This window comes from Elaeis guineensis, chromosome 6 (assembly GCF_000442705.2).
Source record: "Elaeis guineensis isolate ETL-2024a chromosome 6, EG11, whole genome shotgun sequence".
Classification (NCBI taxonomy): Eukaryota; Viridiplantae; Streptophyta; class Magnoliopsida; order Arecales; family Arecaceae; genus Elaeis; species Elaeis guineensis.
In genome coordinates this window covers 73184629-73202714 of record NC_025998.2, presented here as the reverse complement: position 1 = coordinate 73202714, position 18086 = coordinate 73184629, and positions in this window count along the sequence as shown.

Here is an 18086-nt window from a genome sequence, read left to right as displayed (position 1 = left end):
AGAAGTCTGCAAAGAAGCAGAAGGTGGATGGGAAGAAGAAGAAGATGGAATCGAAGAAGAAGGCTGCTGAAAAGAAAAAATATTTCCACTACAATTCAGACGGCCTTTGGAAGCAGAACTATCCTCAGTACCTGGCCATCCTGAAGAACAAGAAGAATGGTCCTTCTGGAGGAATGCTCGTTATAGAATCTAATCTTATAGTTTCCTCTGCATCCAGTTAGGTACTTGACTCTGGTTCTAGTGCTCATTTGTGCACTTCTATGCAGGGTCTTGAGGAGAGCAGGAGGCTGAGGGATGGGAATATGATCCTATGCATCGAGAACGAAGCAAGAGTTGCTGCTGTGACCGTAGGAACCTACCCTCTGTGATTACCATTAGGATTAGATTTAGTTCTTAGAGATTGTTATTATATGCCTGCAGCAAGCAGGAATTTGATTTCTATTTCATGTTTAGCACAAGAAGGCTATGTGATTAGCTTTTACAAGAACCATTGTAACATATTTTATGAAAATAATAAAGTTGCAAATGATTTTCTTATTAATGGTTTCTATCAGCTATATATTGATGTATCTGTATTTCATATCGAGCAAAATGTGAATGCCATGGGAATTAAAAGGCCTAGGGATAGTCTAAATGATAGGTATCTGTGGCACCTAAGGCTAGGTCATATAGCGGAAGACAGGGTTAACAAATTAGAGAAATCTGGACTATTGAGTCTGTTGACTTTCGAGTCATATCCAGTTTGTGAATCATACCTTCAAGGCAAAATGACCAAGCTCTCTTTTAAATGACATGGGGAAGGGGCCACAGACCTACTTGCCCTAGTACATACAGATGTATGCGGCCCATTTGATGTGCTGGCTAGAGGCAACTATATCTACTTCATTACCTTCACCAATGATATGTCTAGGTACGGATATGTATTTCTAATGAAACATAAGTTTGAAGCCTTTGAAAAGTTCAAAGAATTCAGACATGAGGTAGAAAAACAAACAGGAAAGCCCATTAATGTTCTTCGATCAAATCGAGGAGGTGAATACCTTAGTCAGGAGTTCCTAGACTATCTTAAGGATAATGGCATAGTCTCTCAATGGACTCCACCTGGAACGTCACAACTCAATGGGATTTCAAAACGGAGGAACCGAACCCTATTAGATATGGTCCGTTCCTTGATGAGCTTCACGGACCTCCCTGAGTTTCTTTGGGGATATTGTCTCATGACAGCAATATATGTATTAAATAGGGTTCCCTCTAAAACTGTTCCTACCACACCGTATGAGATATAGCATGGTAAGAAGCCAAGTCTGAGTCATCTCAGAATTTAGGGTTGTCCGGCTCATGTCAAGAGACACCAGGCGGACAAGTTAGAGTTCAGGTCTTTTAGAGCTCGGTTCATAGGATATCCTAAAGAGTCATTAGGATACTATTTCTATATTTCGGAAGATCACAATATGATTGTGAATCGACATGCTATTTTTTTTGAAAAATAGTTTATTCAAGATGGTGGCATCGGAAGAATAATTAAGCTTAAGGAGAATGTCTCCCAAGAGCAACGAGCTAAAGAACCTGAGGAACCTAATCAATTAGAACCAGTCCTAACACAACCTCTTCCACCTAGTAGATCGATTAGGATTTTCCATCCTTCTGAAAGGTACTTAGGTACTATACAAGAGAAAGTAGAGAAAATATTCCTCACAAAAAATGGGGCTCATGGTGATGACCCCAAGACCTATGACGAGGCAATATCAGATATCAACTCCGAGAAATGGTTAGAGGCAATGAGATCAGAAATTGATTCGATGCACTCAAACCAAGTCTGAACCTTGGTAGATCTACCTGAAGGTATTGTACCTATTAGGTGTAAATGGATCTTCAAGAGAAAGATAGGTGCAGATGAGAATGTGGAGATATTCAAGGCTAGGCTCATAGCGAAAGGTTATAATTAGTGCGAAGGTATTGACTATCAGGATACCTTTTCGCCCATAGCCATGCTAAAAACCATCCATACATTGCTTGCTGTTGCAGCCTATTTCGATTATGAAATATGGTAGATGGACGTAAAAACAGCATTCTTAAATGGATATCTTGAGGAAGATATCTATATGGAACAGCTACTTGGTTTCACATCTAGTGATGATGATCACAAGATCTGCAAGCTGCAAAGGTCCATTTATGGACTTAAGCAAGCATCTCAGAGCTGGAATACTTGTTTCAATGATGTGATCAAAATGTTTGGTTTCATCAAGAATGAGGAAAAACCATGTGTATTCAAGAAGGTCAGTGGGAGCGCAGTTATCTTCCTCGTACTGTACGTAGATGACATCCTCCTGATTGAGAATGATATTTTCATGCTGACCTCAGTCAAAATATGGTTGTTTAAGGAGTTCTCTATGAAAGATCTAGGAGAGGCATCCTTTATACTGGGTATTAAGGTCTATAGAGATATGACCAAATAGGATGCTTGGACTTTCATAGAAGATGTACATAGTGGAGGTGCTAAAAAGGTTTAGCATGAAAAACTCCAAAAGAGGTTTAGTACCTTTTAGACATGGCATTCATCTGTCCAAGAAGATGTGCCCTAGCACACCTGAGGAGATTGAACGCATGAACAAGATCCCTTATGCTTCGACAATAGGAAGCCTCATGTATGCCATGCTATGTACACGACCTGATATAGCCCATGCTATGAGTGTCACAAGCAGATATCAGTCGAATCCAGGCGAAGAGCACTAAGGATATGTTTCTAGTCTTTGGAAATGGAGAACTCCAGGTTTAGGAATTTACAGACTCAGACTTTATGTCTGATATAGATGATCGAAAGTCGACATTTGGGAGTCTGTTCATTTGTAATGGTGGTGCTGTTAGCTGGAAGAGTTTCAAGCAGATGGTGATTGCTGATTCCGCCATAAAGGGAGAGTATATTGCTGCATTGGAAGATGTGAAGGAGGCATTCTGATACAAAAAGTTTATCGCAGAGCCTGGAGTGATGTCATCAGATGCCATCCCTTTTTACTGCGATAATAATGGCGTCATAGCTCTAGCTAAGGAGCCAAGATCTCACCAGAAGTTCAAGCATATCGAGCGATGATTCTATCTGATCTGTGATTACCTCAAAAAAGGTGATGTCGAGATTAAAAGAATCGACTCCACAGACAATGTGGCAGACCCATTGACAAAGCCATTAAGCCAGCAGAAGATCAAAGCCCACCTTGAGAAGATGGGACTTAGATATGTAGCCAATTGGCATTAGATCAAGTGGGAGTTTGTTAGATATGTGCCCTAGATGCTAGATTGGCTGACATATTCCTGTACAAATGTAAGGGCAAATTTATAATTTTGACTATAAATGAATAAAAGGGTTATTCTACTATCACATTGTGTACATTATGTCTGTGATACATCTTTTGAGTTAGTAGGAATGTTAATTCATATTTTTAAGAGTTAGAAATTTAAGGCATGAATTTACATAACTAACTCATAAACAGCTCCTGACCATAGGATCATCACGAGGATGGTGATCGATCCAAAAGGTTGGTGTATGATTATTTTTTTATTATAGATGTATCTTGAGTCTACGATGTGGAGACACCGAAGCAAGAGTACATGTATTCATTGAGAACGAGAGTACTGAGCGTGACCACCTCGAGCAGTCATAAGGAAGTCTACCTTCTCGTCGATGACTAGCTCGATGCTGCAGCTGTGTGTCTAGTTCTTTGATCTGAGGTACATCGACAGTTCATCTTGAGTGTGTTATAGTTTGACTACATCATAACTCAGTCTCCTAGCCATTCAAAACCCTGAGGTGTATGTTGGCTGTAGCATATTCATTGTAGGAACCAGATTGCACCAAGATGGGATCTATCAACCTCGGTAGATAAGAGTAGTCCTATGATGATCGAAAGATTGAGTCCTTAAGCCCATGGCCATGGCAGAGTGAAATAATAGAAAAGAGTTTTCCATTAAGGTTTCACATCAGACTTGGATCGATCGATTGATTCATATGACTGATGTTGGATTTGATGAGTTCACCTTAACCCTAATTTAGTCGAGACTCATGATAGAAGAACTCAATCACACAGGTAGCTGCATCAAGAGGTTCGTCTTCATTTCTGATGGGTTGCCATCATATACTGCTAGGTGTCATTGATGGATTTTGAGAGCAATTAGAATGATCTTGATGATCGATCATTCTAATTGTCTGAATCAGAAGAGTTCTGGTCTATCGAAAGGAGTTTCGATGATGTCGATGATGAGATCACGACATGTCTCATTACCATATGAAAATAAACCTAACTGGGTCACACAAACAAGAGTTAGGGTCTGGATGTCATCAATTGAGCTAGCTCAGTTCGATTGATTTGGATTAGATCCAATTAGGTTTAAGAAAATCATGCTAGCACACGATTGAGCCTAACTTTCTCCTCATGTAATCTTTTCTATCTCGACTGAGTCCAATGTGATTTGACTCACCCAGAGAATCTTGAGAAAGTTTCTCACAGTCTGACTGGAGCTAGTCCAACTCAGAAAGGACTTGTCTTAATTTATGAGATGAATTTAAGACAACACCTGCTAATTCCTATCACCTGCCATTTTCATTTTAGGACATTGGTCAAACATTGATCCATGGATCTTGGACTAAAGGCCACTTGGCAAGAGGTCATTGGAGATTTTTTGTGAAGTGTCCACCTACTAAATTGGGCCTCAAAGTGGGTACCATAATCAGATATGGCGTGCGCCCCAAGTGGATAAGGATAGAGTCCCATGAGATGAGGACTCTGATCCCTTGATCAACTTGGACTGTGGGGCACCAATCTCACTGTGCTTATCTAGTGTTGGTGCCAACAGTAGGAGGAATCATGGGGATTCTTATTTGATATGATCAGATGACATCACTCCACCAATCAAATTTTTTTCAGAATTAATTAGAATTTTTTGATAGGTCGAATGATATGGCACTGCATGGCGCAGTAGGGTGTATTTAAACCCTGTCTGCGCTTAGGGTTTAGTGACTCTGCTCAATAACCAGCAAAAGCCTAAATCCTCTCCACTTCTTTATACCCCCTCTACTCCTCTCTCTCCCCTCTTTACATCCAAGAGGTTGGGCATCCATCTGGTGTTTGCCCAAGGCGTGGTGGCTCTTTGATTAGAAGGCTGCAGAGATTTATCGAGAAGCTGCTGCTCCAGCTTCAGAATATCTTTTGAAGATCTTTCAGATCAGATTCAGATCTAATTTTTGGAGTAAAGATTTGCGAGGAGAAGACAATCCAGATCTTGCTTGAGTGGATACTAGTAGAGGTCAGATGACTGCATGGCTATTTTAGAACCTCGGGCATTGCTGTGATCATCTACTGGATAATCTAGTTATCCTAGAGGTATTTCTCTATTCCTCATAATTTTAGATTTAATTTTAGATTTAATATTAGATAATAGGTATTAGATCTAAAATATCATAAGATAATTTTTTTGAAATATTTTTTCCCAGATCTCATTAGATCTAGAAGATCCTACAAGAAAAAAGCCGATTTTTTCTTCACTTGGTTGATCCATTGACTAGAGCAATCAGATCTAAGAAGTTCGATGATCATAAATAGAAGATAGATATTTGATACCAATCTGATTGGCTTTAGTCAAAGTAGGAGTTGTTGAAAAGTATATTTTAAAACCAATCATCTAAGTTGTAGATGATTGTACTCCATACATGTATATGAATTATAAAATGATAAATATCTAGCAGATTCAGAATAAGGAATACAACTTCTTAAAAAAAACTCATGTGTTATGATAAAGCCCTGAGAGCTACTTCTAAAAAGATAAAAAAGAATTTATCATATAGTTCTTAAATTCTGCTCACGACCAAATAATATAATTGTTACAAGGATGATAATTGTATTGAGTGTAAATCATTGTATGCCATATTAGTTGGTTGTGCTCTTAGCTAAGGTGTGTAGTGACACAGATATAGTATATGGATAAAATATACGAGTATATTTTACTAAGCATGACCAACTTTGGAGCACTCTAGTATCAAGAGTTACTCTGATGGGATATAGATATAAGTGTCACTCTGATCTAAGACTGCCTCGATGACTTACAAGCAACTCACTGTACTTTGATGTCGGACTATACGAATTTTTAATTTGGTGATTGAAAATTTTTGGGTACAGTCAAGAACTTGTGAAGTCTAAGTGCAAGTCAAGATAGGATTGATCGCTCCAAGTAAAATTGGAGATGATGCATTACTGTGTTTCAATTCAGTAAAACTCTAGTCAAAGTAGTCTTAGTGAGGAGTCACAGGTTTTTAAGATTGAGATACCATGTGGACCATTAATCTAGGATTAACAGTTTAATCCTAAGTCATCCTTGAGCATCGAGAGTCAAAGGGATGAATTATATGATAACTATATCTACGTAGGTTCTAGAGTATTGCTGAGTATATATTTGGCCTATCCAGACATCAGGTTTTATTACTAGATGGTTACATCGATTAGTATAGTCTTATACTACCAGCTTGGTTTGAATCTATGAGGTCACACACATAGAGGTATCTTTCTGATCAAATGACTGATCGATGATTATGAATCATTGAAGGATTTAATTATCAATATGATGGATGATTAAATCTATGTAAAGATTGTAATAAATTATTTACTAATGGTTGGTAAATTAGAGAAATAATTAATTAATAATTTGATTATTAATTGACTTAATTTGATTAAGTAATGGAGATTAGATTAAATCTAATTGAATTGGATTCAATTAGATCTGTTTTGGATTGATTGGATCAAGCCCTAATAGATAACAGGGTTTCTTCCAATTGACCTTAGAGATGCAAATCAGATTTAGTGGAAAAAGATTCAATTTAATTTGATTTAGATTTGATTAGATCAAATCTTATTGGATAATAGGCTTGATTGGATCAAGCTCTATTGAATAAAAAATGCTTCCCACAGATGGGGTCTTAATTTAACTAATTTTCTAAATGGATTAGGGCCTAATTGATTTTCTAATTGGGCTAGGACCTAATTAGTTAGTTTGTTATAACTAATTCCTAAGTTGGTTAGGATTGGATCCAAGAATTAGTTAGAGTTGGATCAAGAATCATGAGTCCTATTTGGAATAGGACTTAGCCAACTCATAATCACCTAAACCCCATATACCATGTTTTCTTCATGCCCCATATGAGATACCCACACCTAAGAAAAGGAGGCAGCCCCCCTCCTTTCTCTCCATAGAAAAGAATAAAGAGGCCTATGAACCACCAAGATGCCTCTTAAATACTTCTGGGGAACACGTCGAGTTTTGCATTCTCAAGCCCTCTATGAGCCATGCCCTATAAGCCGCATGACGACCCTGTAGATGGCCATATGGACAGGCCTCCTTTCCTTCCTTTGTGGGCCTTTATGGACCGCTATCTGCTTATGTGGCCCACTTCCTTAGAATTAAATTTGGACTTTAATTGAAATTTATTTGGCTTGATGTAATGCTTTAGTTGCTATCCCTTTGGTACTTGATTTTTGCTTTGTTCACTCCAATCTTGAGCCAAATTATGTCCTCTTTGATTGTATGTGCCAAATCTCTTAATTACCTGCAAAATATATCAAGAAGCATCAAATTTTATTTAATAATTATTAAATATTATAATATTTAGTGCTTTTATTATTATAAATTATGTGTTCATCATAGCTCAATTTGATTGAGTGATTAAGTTTGGATCAAGGCTAGTTGAATTGGATTCAATTAAGTCTAATCCAATTAAGTTATTAGATAACCTAATCGCTAAGGGAGATCAATTCTTGATTTGATCAAGACCCAGGTTCAATTATTTTTTAATTAGATTAGGATCTAATTGAGTTTCTAATTAGATTAGAAATTTATTTATTCTTGGGTGCATCTAAATTCTAAATTAGTTAGGATTTAATTAAGCATTCAAGAGAGTTCCCAGTTTGATTGGGATTCTCTTTCTATCCCTAGAGCCAACTACCCCACCTCATAAGAAAGCCGCCCACCACTTCTTTGCATGAAATATTTTCATGCCCTCACCCTTCACGCATGCTCCATCCATGATAATCTCCTCTTTATGCCCCTTAGGATAGGTTAGTTATGGAAGTTTTGAATTTGATTCAAACTACATTCCTTATTTGATAAGATTTCATCCCATCCTACTTCCTTACACGCCTATCTTATTGGACCCTTCTTTTGTGCGACAATAAGGAGGAAATCATCATGAGAAATCTGATTTCTCACCATTAAAAATAAGTGGGGTGTGAGGTTATGTAGAGGCGTGCTGTTGAAGGGTGGGGAGGCAATTCATGTTAGAGTCCAATCCTTCTTGGACTCTTCAAACCCTAACCAACTCACCTATTTAAAGGATGGTAATGGGGTGCCTGGTTTTGTGATGTGATCAAAAAAAAAATTATGGGATGTTTCCTCTGGGTTTTAGCATAAGAAAATTAGAGGAGAAGGTCTCGTCTCTTGGGTGTGGGTTCCTTTTCCTTGGAGTTGGGGTTTGGGTGAGAGAAAAATCAAGATAGGAGTTCTCCCTTGCCTTCTTCCACTAACCTCTTCTTCTTCTATTGATCAGCCACAAAGGACCTCTATAAGGAGCTAGCACTCCAAAGATGTCGATCTGATCATGCTTCATGTGGATACCTGTAGAGGTTAGATACGTGTGTGGCTAAAAGCAACATACAAACCTTCAGTATTCAATTGCAAAGATTTTAACCCACACACAGGTATAGAAATCATATTCTATCACAATTAGATTAGATCTAATTTTCTAATGTTATTTTCAGATTATGCATGCATGTTTTATGTCATAAGATCCATGCTTAGGTAGTTGTAGATCAGATCTAGCACATGGTTAATTAAACAGTTTAATCTAGTTGCTTCTACTATATGAAAATTTTTTAAAATTTATGCATGAACTACCCTTGCTTTCCTTCAATCCATATTGCTTCCATTGTGTTCATCGAATCCTACATGTTTTTGCTTCAATTTTGCCTTATTCTGTAACTTAGTTCTGCCTTGATTTTGACTTCAGATTGACCTTTAATTCTGATTTTAGATTGGGCTGGATCTAGACTTCAAATTGGCCTCAATTTTGCCTTTGGATCTGCTTTGATTCTAACTTCGGATCGACTTTGATTCTAACTTCGAATCAAACTTATTTTTGATTTCGGATTGATCTAATTTGGGCTTCAAATTGGCCTTGATTTTGCTTCTGGATCTACTTTTATTTGGATCTCAGATCAGTTTTAATTTTGACTTTGGATTAGACTTGTTTTTGACTTTGGATCAGCCTGTTTGGACTTCAGATTGGCCTTGATTTTACCTTCAGATCTACTTTGACTGGGACATCAAATCAGCTTTAATTCTAACTTCGGATCAGACTTGTTTTTGACTTTGGATCAGCCTAATTTTGGCTTCAAATTGACATTGATTTAGCCTTCAGATCTGCTTTGATTTGGACTTTGGATCAGCTTTAATTCTGACTTTGGATCAGACTTATTTTTGACTTTGAATTAGCTTGATTTGGGTTTTAGATTGGCTTTGATTTTGCCTTCGGATCTGCTTTGATTTGGACTTCAGATCAGCTATAACTCTAACTTCAGATCAGACTTATTTTTGACTTTAGATTGGCCTAATTTGGTCTTTAGATTGGCCCTGATTTTGCCTTTGGATTTGCTTCGATTTGGACTTCAGATTTGCTTTAATTCTGACTTTAGATCAAACTTGTTTTTGACTTTAGATCGGCCTGATTTGTGCTTTAGATTGGCCTTGATTTTGTCTTTAAATCTACTTTGATTTGGACTTTGGATCGGCTTTGTATGATCTTTGCTTTGATTGAATTTTTTTTTTACCTTGGCTTAGACATAATTTTTTTACGAGGAGGAAAGAAAATAAAATAGTGGATGGGAACTCGAAAGCCTCTTACCATGAGAGTCCTGAGTCGTGGGAGTCTCTCCCGCTTTGAGCTTGTCCTTCTAGAAGGTCTTTGAAGATGAGGAAACATGGATCCCTCACAATTTAAGGAGCAGAATTTGAAAGATTTTAGTCATCTCAAGAGACAGATTCTGTTTGAATTTTAATCCATCATAATTTTTTTTATTAGGATCCAGCCAAAATTTCTAAAACATGGATGAGAAAGCATAAATCTATCATGACGAAGTGATTTTTATAATTTTATTTCTTATCTGGATCCTGTGGCATTCCTTCTTGTTTAGATCATCCTTTTCTATCTAGATATTGTGATATCCTTCGTCGTTTGGATCATGATTTGGATGTCACGATCTCCTTCCTTGTTTAGATCCTACTAAGAACTCAAATTAAATTTTGAATATAGATAAGGAAACAAAAATGATTCAAAAATCAAGGAATTTTTGTAATCTTCTTTGGATGTTACGACCTCCTTCCCTATCTGGAGCCCCCCAGTTTTAAACCTGATTAGGATAGCCTGGAGGGCATTAATTGATCTAATTTGATCTGATCGATGTATGGCCAATATGGAGATGATCAAATCTAGTCGGCATTTGGTTGATTTGAAGGCAATCAAACCTGATCGATGTTGGCTGATTTGCATATGGTCAGTCTTGGTTTGCTTCTAGCCGATCTACGGATGATCAAATCTGGTAAGCTCCTCTCATTAAATACTCACTCCTTCCTGTAAATGGGCTCGAGGCTTTCCACTAATGCCAATATGTTGTGATAGAAATCCATTCTTAGATCAGATTGGCTGGAGTCAACTAGTGATGGTAGGACGGTGGTCACAAGACATGTAAGATAAGTCTTCGATCGAAGTTGGGTCCGACGGGGACCTTCCAATGCTCAAGTCAGAAATCTAGAGAATAGAGAGGAGCAAACATTTTGGGAGAGAAGAGATTTCATATCTTGGAGGTCCCCTATAGACTTTTATTCATAGGCGAGGCTGAAGAGCCGTGAGAAGGAATAAGGATTAGGTGGTTAGTCTTACTTTATCTGATGAGATTCAACTATTATTCTTTCCTCATCTGGAGAGATTTATTTATTATTTATTTTTTATCCGCTCATCATCATGTATTCCTGATGGTCATAGGATTTGAGGATCTGCATGGAGGCTAAAGCTCAACCTTTCCTTCGTGTTCTCGTATGCCTCATATCTTCAGCTAGTATGAAATCACCCCCAACACTATCTATATGTTATGTTGGAAAAGTGGTTTGATACGGATTAAATTTTGTGCTCTCAGCTTAACTATATTCTGATCTTACCAATAGGGGTTATGCTTTGATTTTTTGACCCTACCAATAGGGATTATATGTTGGGTTTTGACCCTGCCAGTGGAGATTATATGTTGGTTTTTGGGCCCTACCAATAGGGGCTGTGCATTGATTTTTGGATCCTGCTAATGAGGATTATATGTTGGCACTCTATTCTGGGCCCTATCATAGAAATAACTATGGTTATGGTTAAGGCTATTGAGTTATATGTATTTTGTTTCAAATCAAATTTATGATTATGTATGTATATATGAATATTTGAAAGATTTATTTTGCATTAATTAACATGAAATATATATTCTTATGTTTATTCATGGTATTTGTTTTGAACATCATATCTTATGATAATATCTAAAATGTCTAAGGATCTCTCACGAGTACGAAACATGGATCCCCCACTCAAGATTGCAAATATCGATGATAATGTCGATACCGCAATAGGAAGGAAAAAGAGAGATGTATAAAGACATGATCAAATATGCGGATCAGCCCAAGGCTTACCTCCATGGGGCATGCAAGCTTTACTATGAAAGAAAGAATAAATATAAGAGGAGATCACATCCTCTCAACCCTCAAACATCAATCTCTCTCTTAATAAGAAGCACAAAAACCCTTACAATGCTCTCAAAACCTCCAAAAAAGACTCTCTGGCTATGGCTACACCCCCTACTCATGCTTTAAGCCATTACTACTTGCCCATAGGCCATTAGGCCCCCTTAAAAAGTCCTAAAATCGACTCCTGTTAGGACTTCAAATCCTTCTGGCTGCTAGATCAACCCCACATATGCTCGCAGTTGTCTGATTGCACACACCTACATGTGGACCATATGAAATACCTCCTGGACCATGCAAAATACCTCCTAGACTATGCGAAACACCTGCACCATGCTTCCATGCCATGGACTGTGTGTGCACGACACATGGATCACATGGTGACCGTGCCTCATGCTATTGAAAAATATATCCTTAAGCCAATCAGCAATCTATTGATGATTGGGCTCATTGTAAATTGTATATGAATTATTGATTAATAAAAATTATTTAATTTTTTATCATAAATTGTGCATGTTTTTTATTGAACTCTTATGTTATGATGAAATCTTTAAAACTATTTTTCAATCGATAAAGAAAAATTTATCGTATAGTTCTTAAACTTGTTCGTGACCAAACGATACGTTATAGCTAAGATGATAACGTTTATTAAGTGTAAGTCATTATGTACCATATGGATTGGTTATCCTCGTAACCAAAGAGTGTGGAGATACTGATATGGCATGCAGGTGAGATGTAGGAGTACAACTCTCTGAACGTGATCCAACTGTGGAGCACTCTATTGTCAAGAGTTGCTCGCAAAGGATATAGATATAAGTGTCCCTCCGATCTAAGATCACCATAATGACTTATAAGTAGCTCACTGTGCTTTGGTACTAGACTATCTAAATTTATAATTTAATGATGGAAGGGTTCTGAACACAATAAGTACTTATGAAGTTAGTATGTGAGTCGAGATAGGATTGACCACTCCTAGTTTCTAGAGTTAGTGCTACATTGTGTTTCAATTCAACAAAATCTTGGTCGGGATAGTCTTTGTGAGGAGTCACAAGATTTATGAAGTTGAGACACATTATGGATATACTAATTAAGGGTTGACAGTTTAACTCTAAAGTCATCTTGGGCACTGAGGGTCAAAGGGATGAATTATACGATAACCATATGCCAAGGGTTCTTAAATGTTGCTTTACAATCATTCGGCCTATCTGGACATCGGGTATCATTGCAAGATGGTCACTTTGATTAATATAAAAATTTATTCTTATACTACTAGCTTAGGTTAGAACCAATGGAGTTATACACTAAAGAAATTTCTGTCTGATCAAATGACTGATCGATGATTGAGAATCATTCAAGGATATCATCATCAATATGATTGATGATTAACCTTATGCAAAAGTTATAGTAAAATAATTATTAAATTATAAGAAGATTAATTAATAATTAAATTATCAATTAGCTCAATTTGATTAAGCAATAAGATTTGGATCAAGTCTAATTGAATCGGATTCAATTAGGTTTGACCCGATTAGATTATAAGATAACCTAATCTCTATGGGAGTTTGATTCCTGATTTGATCAAGACTTGAGCTTGATTAACTTCTAATTAGATTAGGATTTAATTAAGTTAGTTGAGTGCTTAATTGGATTAGGTTCTCTTATTTAATTAGGTCTAACTAAATTAGATTTGGATGAGAACCTAATTAGATCAAGCTTGAGTCCAAATGGATTGGACTTGCTCATTATGCCAACCGCCCAAACCCATGCCATTCCTCTCGCTGATTTGAAGTTGGCATGAGGGTTTGAATGCCTTTCAAATGCTGGTTGCCCACCTTGGATAAGGCCCAAGTGGTTGGGATTATCTTAGTTCAAATTTGATTCAGATTGAATTTTGAATTCAACTTTGAATTAGGTTTGATTTTGAATCAAACTAACTCTATCTCATCCAAACCACCTCTCCCTTTGTCCAAATTTTAAAGGGCTGACTTTTTTTATGTGAGATATCAAATTTCATCATGAAAAATTTGGTGGGGCATGAGGTAGTGCGGTGGGTCTTCTGTGCATGAAACAGAGGAAAGCTGGTTTCTCTTGGGTGTGAGTTTCTAGTGTGGGTACCCTAGGGTTCTATTTAGGGTTTTATGGGAAGAGAGAAAAGAAAGTTAAGACAGTCTTCTCCTCTTCTTCTTCCACCACCTTACCTTATCCTAAGTATCCTTCTTATTCCTGGAAGTGTCTGAGAGAATCGAAGAAGAAATGAGATCAGCAATCAAGAAAGTTTTCATGCGAGAGCTAGCACTCTTGAGGAAATCGATCAGCGTCAAGACTTCGTGTGGACGTTCTGTAGAGGTCGGACATCCTGTACAGCTATGAGCAATTAAAAAGACCTTTTTACTATAATTTTTAGTTATGGTGATCAGCTATCTGCACTCAGGTATCAGGTTTTGAACTCAATGATGATATTGTAGATTTGATCTACTGCTGGATTATTTTGTTCGATGCTTGTTGATTTTAGATTTCAAATTTTATATGCTATATATATCATATCGTAGATCCTAGCATAGGTGTTTTTAGATATGATCTAAAGCATGATTTGTAGATTAAATTGCTTAATCTAGTTTACTTTCATCAAAAAAATTTTAAATGCATGCTTGAAATGCCTGCCCATTTCCTTCAATGGTATCAGAGCCTAGGTTCGTTATGATATGATTTATATATATATTAGATCTAAAATTTAATTTCTTTCATATATGACATGTTAGATTACATGTTTGAGTAGCCAAATACTCAGATTGGGTTGATCACTAGGTCTCTAGTCATAAGAGTAAATAGGGTTTAAAGACCCACTCTTCTCATTCGATGGAGTTCTCTTATACCGTGTTGGGGTACCGTGTGATTATATCCCATAAAAAAAAATAGTAAAATAATTTTAGATTAATTTAGATCTAATATTTGATACATTAGATTTGAAATTAATCGATCAATCATCACATGATCTGATATAAGCTATCTTAGATCTAATCAATTGTTGATCACACGTGCTGATTTTTTATACTGAAATCTGAAATCATAAATCGATTTTGATTAAATTTTTCATTCATTTTTGATCTATTTTTTGAACAGATTTTTAGATTTATTTTAAAAAAATATTTTATGTGTCTTAGATTTATTTCGAATAGATTTTGCAAAAATTTTTTGAACAGATTTTAGATCTGTTTAAGCATGATTTTTTATTCTATTTTGAACAGAATTTTTATAAAATTTTAGATTAGTTTAAAACCAGATTTTTATTCACATTCAGATCTATGTTTTTGAAAAAAAAATTCATGAATTCTTGGATCTAAAATTAATGTTTTATATGATATAAAAATTTAGGTTCAAATCTGAAATTATTCTATGTAAAATCATGTTTAGATTAGATCTAAAAAGGATTTCATATTATGAAACTATTTCAATTTCTAATGTTTATACACTTAATTAAGAATTAAGTTATAAAAATTAAGAGATCGAGATTTAAGAATCAAAGATCTAAGATATTTCATAAATCATGGGCAATGGGTTAGCTTAAGTCAGATCTTTTAACTGGGTTAGACCTAGGATTAGAATCAAATGTCATATGGATTAATTAAAAAAATTGATTAAATCTAATCAAAAGTTGAATTAGATTAAATTAAAATTTTTTTAGATTAAATATAATAGTTGTAGTTGGTCAAGTTAATGTCTTTGATTAGACTAAATGGACCTACTTATAGCTCAGCAGTCGAGCTCGAGTTATTAGGCTGATTAAATCAAAACTAATTAATCAGTTGGTGTCTAAAATATGTCCAATAGTTCTGATTGATGATTTTTAATTGGCATCCACTTACTTGACCATTTCGATAGTGTCTAAGGCAAACTTGGTAGACCCTCCCATTGATCTCACTTACCTGGCCAACTTGATGAATTATGTTTTGATTAGATCGCTTAGTGATTCAAGTTGACCCATGCTATTAAGATTGATCAGTATGATTGATCTAGATGTCCTTGAACCAGCCTATCTTTAATTCTCTTTATAACTTGGTAAAGTCAGTGAGAGAATTTTTGATTGCTGGTTAATCTCTTCTCTTTTTTAAAATAATTAACTAAATTCTCTAAATTATTAGGTCTTTAAAATGATAATGTTATGGAGATAACAAAGTCATAGCCTACCATTAAAATAGATGATAATTGATCTGATAGTTTGATAATCATTAGAGTCGCCACACGCCTTGTGCTTATCTACTATTGAAATTTAATATGATGATTCAATTGTACTTTCTAATAGGTGGTCTAGTTGGTGAGCCACACTTAGGTCTGATCATTCATTAGTCAGATACACTAAACTTTATCATGTTAATGGTTGGACCTAGTCAGGACTTTCAGTGGAGGTGCCACATACCTGCTGAAGAGGTACCTGGGGTGAAATTAATACTAGAAGTTGTTTGGTGAAATAATTAGTTAAGAACCTACTCATAGGTACACAAGAGTTGATCGAGCCACACTCAGGCCCGTGTGCAGTTTGTGTAGATTCTAGTACCCTTTAAGGAATTAAGATAATTCTTCGAATTGGAGGTAGAGGCTATCAATTTGTATAAAATAGTGGGAGAACTTTTAAACTAAAGTCCAAACTTTAGGCTTAATTAATTCATATACTAATTGATCCATATTTTCTTTTCAGTTATGGCCACTACATTATCACTCCGATCACTATTGGATAGTGATAAACTAATGAGATCTAATTTTGATAGTTGGTATTGAAAATTAAAGATCATTCTGAAATATGAGTGGATCTTGTATGTACTTATAGATCCAACACCTGAGGAGCCCATTCCGAATGCCCATGGTGTGGCCCGAAATACTTACTAGAAGTGGCTCAACAACCGAACCATGGTTCATTGTATCATGTGGGTGGCCATGAATGATGAGTTTAGCTGCAAGTTCGAAGATGCTCAACTGAAGGAGATGTTACAAGTGTTGAATGATTTCTTCGATACTCTCGATGACGTTGAAAGACCCAAAACATCTTGTGCCATTTTTAATGCTCAAATGAGGGAGGGGGCATCGGTCATCGATTATGTATTATGTATAATCGAGCAGATCGAGCGCCTAAGCAAGCTCGATTTTTTCCTACATGAGCAGCTGGAGAAAAATGCAATACTGAATTCTCTGCCAAAGTCTTACCTCCCCTTCTTTAATCATTATAGAATGAGTAAGCATGCGGTCAACTACCACGATTTACTGAGGTTGTTGTAGACTTTTGAGAAGGATCATCGACTCCACAAGGAGCCGATGAATATAGTGGGAGGATCTTCTTCAGTAGGGCATCATCCCTTTAAGAAAGAAAAAATGAAGAATAAAAATAAAAAGGTGTAGCATGCTAGGGCATCTAAGCCCGGTCAGATCAGGAAGTTCAAGTTTGATCAGAGTCAGATAGAGTATTTTTACTGTAAGAAGTAGGATCACTGAAAGAGAAATTATCCTCAGTACATTGGTTCTCTTGATTCGAACAAGCCAAGTAAGGCAAAGAAGCAAGTGGTTGCTGGTCAAGAGACTTCAGGTCAGTAGAAGATTTGGGGATGATGAGAGATTTTTAAATGTTGGAGGTGGAAGATCAATTCTAGTTCTAACTTTAGGAATTATCAAGCTTATTTTCAATTCTTTTATCATTGTATTAAGCGATTGACACTGTTGTCCATCGTTCTTATTGAATGTAATTTCTATAGGCCTTTTGGCCATAAATGGATATGAAATTTCAATAAAGAATAGTTATTGTGATATCATTATGTCACTATTGTCCGTGTTCTTATTGAATATAATTTCTGTAGGCCTTTTGGCTATACATGGATATGAAATTTTAATAAAAAATAGTTATTGTGATATCATTATGAATGGTGTTACTGTGATGAATGTGAAGTGAAATTTTAGTGCAGGGGTAAAATGGTAATTTTATTTTTTTTCAAAATCACTATTTTACAGTGAAAATTATTAATTAATCTAATTAATTAACATGTATTTATCCTATACTAGGATCTAAATATGATATACAGCATGCATGCATTTAAATTTGAAATTCAAATTTGAACAGTAAATAATTTACTGTTCTGTGTTCAGAACACAATACCTTTGTGCGGGTAGTCGATCACCGCAATCTGATCACCGTCGAAAGGATCTGATCATCACAATATAGCCACATAGTATGTCTGGCCTCTGTGGATCATCCACACGAAGCTCCTGATCTGATCGGCTCCTCACGAGTGCTAGCTCGT